The sequence below is a fragment of the Phoca vitulina genome, unplaced genomic scaffold, assembly GCF_004348235.1.
Source record: "Phoca vitulina isolate PV1807 unplaced genomic scaffold, GSC_HSeal_1.0 scaffold15, whole genome shotgun sequence".
Taxonomy (NCBI): Eukaryota; Metazoa; Chordata; class Mammalia; order Carnivora; family Phocidae; genus Phoca; species Phoca vitulina.
The window spans coordinates 19,160,603-19,166,714 of NW_022589718.1; positions in this window are offsets into that span (position 1 = coordinate 19,160,603).

Here is a 6,112-nt window from a genome sequence, read left to right on the forward strand (position 1 = left end):
GGGTGATGGACACTGGGGAGGGTATGTGTTCTGGTAAGCGCTGTGAATTGTGCAAGACTGTTGAATCTCAGATCTGTACCTCTGAAACAAATAATGCAATATATGTTAAGAAAGAAAAAAAGAAGAAGAAGAATGTAGCAGGAGGGGAAGAATGAAGGGGGGGAAATCGGAGGGGGAGAAGAACCATGAGAGACAATGGACTCTGAAAAACAAACTGAGGGTTCTAGAGGGGAGGGGGTTGGGAGGATGGGTTAGCCTGGTGATGGGTATTGAGGAGGGCACGTTCTGCATGGAGCACTGGGTGTTATGCACAAACAATGAATCATGGAACACTATATCTAAAACTAATGATGTAATGTATGGGGATTAACATAACAATAAAAAAATTAAAAAAAAAAATTTGTTTAGGCAGAACCTAAATCACATCTGGAGCCTAGCTTCGGATGTTGAAATACATATTGACCAAAACTATCTATAATAGTAGCCCTCTGGGTACTCCACACTCACACACAGCTTTATTCTCATATTTAACCTTCAGGTAACAATAAGAGCAATATTTTCCCACATGACACGATTAATCCTCAGACAAATGAAAGCATGCTTATTGTCTCTCTGAAAGCGAAGACCCAAAATCTCCTCAATTATTACATTTAATTCTGGGTAATGTTAATTCTCTTACAGTCACAATGCTGTCTTCATTTCTTATAAACTATGAACAAATTATAAAAAGTAATCACCAGCAAGCATTTAATATAAAATAGTAAAGAAAGTGAAAAGAACTAAAAGGACATGGTTAAAGGCATATGAAATTTAATAATGCACAGGATGGAGCAAGAAAGCTATCCATAGCTATTATTGCTCTCATTTCTGCAACTGTTCATGAAGGTTTCACCAGTATTTATGATGTTATTTCCCTTGATCCAATCAATGTTCCTTTTCATTCGGCCAGCACCTCAGGGGGCCGGGTTCTTATCTGGAGGTGATCCAAATCTATATTCCTAGTGTCTGATCTCTTAGAAGAATGCCTACACAGGCTTCTTTGTTTTTCCTTAATTTTTATCCCTTGACAGAGAATGACCTGGATTCCAGAGATTCAACTTCATGTCTGCATTGCATGGAAGGCACTATATTTCACATTGATAATCAGAATCAAGCACCCCTGCCAACATCCTATAATTTGCTATGTCAGTTACACTCAGGAGCACTTGGGAAATTAACTTAGAATTGTTTCATGAGCCTCTAGGCCAACTGTGAGACAGATTAGGACAAAACTCCATTTATCAACTGATGCCCATAAGGCACAACCCTGCCTGGAAGACAAGGATGGCAGTCTGTGTGCTGGATACCAGAATCATCTCAGAGCCAGAGGTCAGTATCTCTCCACATATCATGTGGGCACACTGATTCTGATAAAAGGACATTGGTGTCTTTAGAGAAAGACAGGAGGAAAATCCATAATATATTGATAATGGTATCACAAGAACCATTCTCAAAGGTCTGCATATTCCCATACACTCAAGAGGACTGGGGCTGTAAGATGATTTAGATGTGGGAATTGAGCAAGGTTCATTACTACCCTGGGCAGTACCTCAGTCAAGTTTTGGTTGTGTGTTTTGTTTTTTTTTTTTCCCACCATATCTAGAGTTTATTCAGTTAAAAAGAAGGGTCTCAGTGAGTTCCCCATCTTTGGGGTTCTAGAGATGATATGATCCACTATCCTCAATTCACAAAGTTCTAATCATTTTGTTGAGCACTACTGCCCTGATTTCATGATATAATCACTCCTATCCTGCCTGTTGTGCTGAAATCAGGGAGCTTATTCCAGTGGATTACCTTCTCCTTGCATTACTGGCTGACAGTGAATAACCACTGAGGGGCACCAAAGGTTGCTGATGCTCCTGACACCAACGTATTTCTCAGCACGTTGTGGAAGGGAGCAATCTGTAGGGATGAGGCTGGCAGCAGGGGAAGTGGGCAGGAAATGACTAAGTCACACATAATAAATCCACTCCAATATACCTATCTCCCTAAGTCTTAGGTTCTTTCTTTTACAATACTAAGGAATTTCTGACTCCTCAAAATCATTTATCACAGTATACCACTGAAACCAAGTTTTAGTTAGTCAATTAAACAAACAATCTGAAATATCTTCCAGTTCCTGAAGCATACAATTTAAATCTCATGGGATCCAGAATTTCATGGAGGAGTGGTCAGGGTGGCCATACTAGGGCTAGGAAAACTATCCTCTATTGGGTAGCAATTTATCTCATCATTGTTTTATAAAATACAGAACAGTAGTTAAGTAAATCAATATATCTTGATCCAAACCCAAGATATGTTCAGCCAATTCTACTGCTTAACACAAAAAGAAAATGAAAATATCCCTCACCCTGAGAAATGTGGTTTGAGGCATAGAAAAAACTGATTGAGATTGTGCCTATTTATTTTTCCCACCATTTCCAAATTTTGTCTTTGAAGTGAGGATCTAGGGTAAAAAAGTAAGAATAACCAAAATGACTCTGATCTATATGACCTATATTTTTCTGTTGGCATATAGCAGTAAGTCTGGCATCAGAATTTGTTTTTATTCATTAAAAATCTTTATACAGAAAATCATTAAATTGTACACTTAAATAGATGAATCTGTGGGACATAAATGTTCTCTCAAGAAAGTTAATCAATTAATTAATTAATTATAATTACTAAAAAAAAAAACAAGTACATAAACCCTGTGTTCCATCAATTCCACTTCTGGGAATTCATACTGCATAAAAACTCTCATCCTAAAAAATTATATCTAGTCATTATTTTACTTGATTTGTAATAACTCATTTAATCTTTATTTCTTTATTAAGGGCATAAATAGTCCATTTACTATTCATTTAACAAGTACTTATTGTAAGCTTACTTACGCACCTAGCAGTAGATAAGATGATAACCTACAGTCCTTGTAGAGATATTCAATAAAATAATGAACATACCAAGGACATAAAATTATAAATACTAGAAGGAAAAGTTGATTAAGATACAGACTAACTAGTCTCCTGATTAAGAGGTAATCAGGAAAGCTTTGTTTGAGGAAATTTAATTTGAAAACTAGAAAACAGGATAAACAAGATTTAGCCAGAACAAGAGTTAGTAGTAGGGAGGGTGTTTGATTCTTCTAGATATAATTGTCAGTGCTGCAGATGTGTATGTTGATATCCTTTTAGAGTTTTATTGTGTGCAATGAGAGAAAAGAGTAAACAAAGTAGAATTAGCTTGTTCAGCATAGGAAAAGCAGATGAGTCTGTGAGGTATGATTTAAGTGACCACAGTAACAAACACATCACTTTCAAAACTACTGTTTATTTTATTTGAAAACTGTGTGTGCTACGGAAAGTTTAGAATAATCTCTCCTAAATAAATAACATATGTCGTAGAAAAATAGTTCTCAAACCAGAGAAAAGAATGCATTTTTGGTTAAGATTTCAGCAGCATAATCTTTTGTGCTTTAGTGCTCACTCAGCAAACATCCCATTACAAACAGAGGTGACGAGTCCACATCTCACTGTGACCCCTCTCCTATTTCCTGAGGGCTCACATTTCTGTAGTCTGTAACAGTGTATCCTGCAAAACCTAAACCAGTGCAATAGCTCTTATTCTTCCTATAATTCTATAAACAGAATTTATTAAAAGATTCACGGTAACTACAAAACGAGTATATTAATGCCATTTTTCTACTTCATGAATATCAAATCTACAAGCAAAGTCTTGATAAAGTAATCATACTCTATGAAAAAAGGATGTTTATATACTCTTTTTTCTATTATATATAATATTTTTCTCCAAAATATATAATAAAGAATTTTAGTGAGAAGTCTCAAGTTATTAATTCTGAAGCACATAGTGTATTATCATAAGTGCTTTCTTGGTTTCCCTGCAGTTTGGACTGAATTATACATATAAATTTAAAGTGTAAACACCACAATAGCTTGTTTAAATTTTATGTGATAAATACCAGTGTCATTTCACGTTTGATGTTTCATTTGCTTTAACTTTCCTGATATTATGTAACCATCTAATTTATAATTTATTGAGATTTAAAATCCCTCTGCATAACTAGGTGTAGGATTATACACATAAAGCTGTGGAATTTATTCATGATGATCCTGTCTAAATTATCATTTTTAGAGCTATGTTTAGTTACCATAAAAAAGCCATTAAAAATCATAAGCAAGGTGAGTAAAATGTTTTTTAAGGTTTTCAAAATACCAGCTCTATTTTGAACAATTTTTGTTCCTTTCATGTAATTCAATATTAGATACACAAATATACCATTAGGGCATACTGCTGGTTCAGAAATATGCATGCTACAACCTCCTTCCACGTCCTGCAGTCCTCCTCTCTATAAACAGGAGCCACTGATTGATTTTACTTATTTTAAGATCTATTTTATAAGTGGCTATCATGTGCAAGAGACACAGTGCTGGCTATTGAACCCTTGATTACAATGTCAGACTGAGCCTTGATCTCTTTCTAGAGGAAATTTTCAATCATGGCAATAAGTACATAAGGTGTTCTTGCTCAAAAAGATGCAGCTAAGCACCAGACCAGAAACGTGGAGAGAATTCACCTGTGATTTCATTGTGGCCCAATTCTCTTTCTGAAATTAAAACTTATTTTTGAGATCCAGTCTACACCTTCTGTACAATTTTAATAAATAATTTAGTTTCCCCATTGACTTCCCTTTGGGAACTTTCCTACTATGCAATTTTCTATAAAACTTAAACTGTTTTACTTCTGCCAGTGCCAGTGTGGGAGTTTCTATTGGGGCTGATCATTGTGTCATAGTAGAAGCACTGTCATTAGCCAGAATTCTTCAGTGTCGCTTACCTAGTCATGTGATTGGCTCTACCATATTGCCTTTGTTCTTCTTTTATTGTAATTTTCTGTCTACACCTTGAGATACTGAATTGTCTCATGTTTCATCCCCATTATGATATTTCAGTACCAAACATCCTTTACATTTATGCTATTCTTCACAAACGATCTCTTACCCTAACTATTGGCAATATTCTCTGCAGGGGATCCTTTTAACTTCTATTCTTTCTCTGAAAATCTTTATCAAGAAAAATTCTTCCTTCAGTTCAAAAGAGAAATATGTTTATCTTTTAAATATTAGTTAATAATAGAGCTCTTCCTTTGTGCATATTTTTCTCTGATACATATCAAATCTTAGAAGCTGTGGTTACAACAATGCTTAATCAACAGAAACAAAGACAATAAGGATATATATACTGAGCCCTTGTTAGGGGTTGAATCTACCCCCACCAAAAAAAAAAAAAAAAAAAAAAAAGTTAGAATCCTTACCACCAGCACCACAGAATGTGACCTTATTGGGAAATAGTGTCATTGAAAATATAATTAGTTAACATGAGGTCATCCTGGAGTAGGGTGGATCTCTAATCCAACATGGCTGGTGTTCTACAAGAAGATGACCATGTGAAGACACAGAGACATGCAGAAAGAACACCATCTGGTAACAAAGACAAAGATTGGAGCTCTATGTACCTCCAAACCAATGAATGCCGAAGATTACCAGTAAGCCACCAGAAGTTGAGAAGAGACAAGGATTCCTCTACAAGTTTCAGAGGGAGTATGACTCTGATAACAATTTGATCTCAGACTTCCCAGCCTCTAGAAGTATGAGACAATAAATTTTGTTGTTTTAAGCCACCCAGTTTGTGGCATTTTATGACAGCTGCCCTAAGAAACTAAACAAACAAAAAAACCCCACAAAAACAAGCAAACAAAAACCCAAAAAGCAAAAAAACCCCAAAAAACCCTGGTATCCCAATCAGGGAAATTAGGGGGGGAAAGTCCATAGAAAATAAAAATAAATAAAAACAAATTGGAAAGTAATTAATTTTAAAATAAATATAAATGCAAATCAACAAAAAGCATAGATAATCTATAATAAATACTAAAAACTTGGTTGTCACAAGGCTAACCTTTGGAAGTCTAATAAAAGTGAAAATAGAGAAAGGATAAAAATTAATAATAAATATCATTATAAGGGGGATTTTTAATAAAGAAATACTATGTAAATGATGACAATTAATAAAATGAG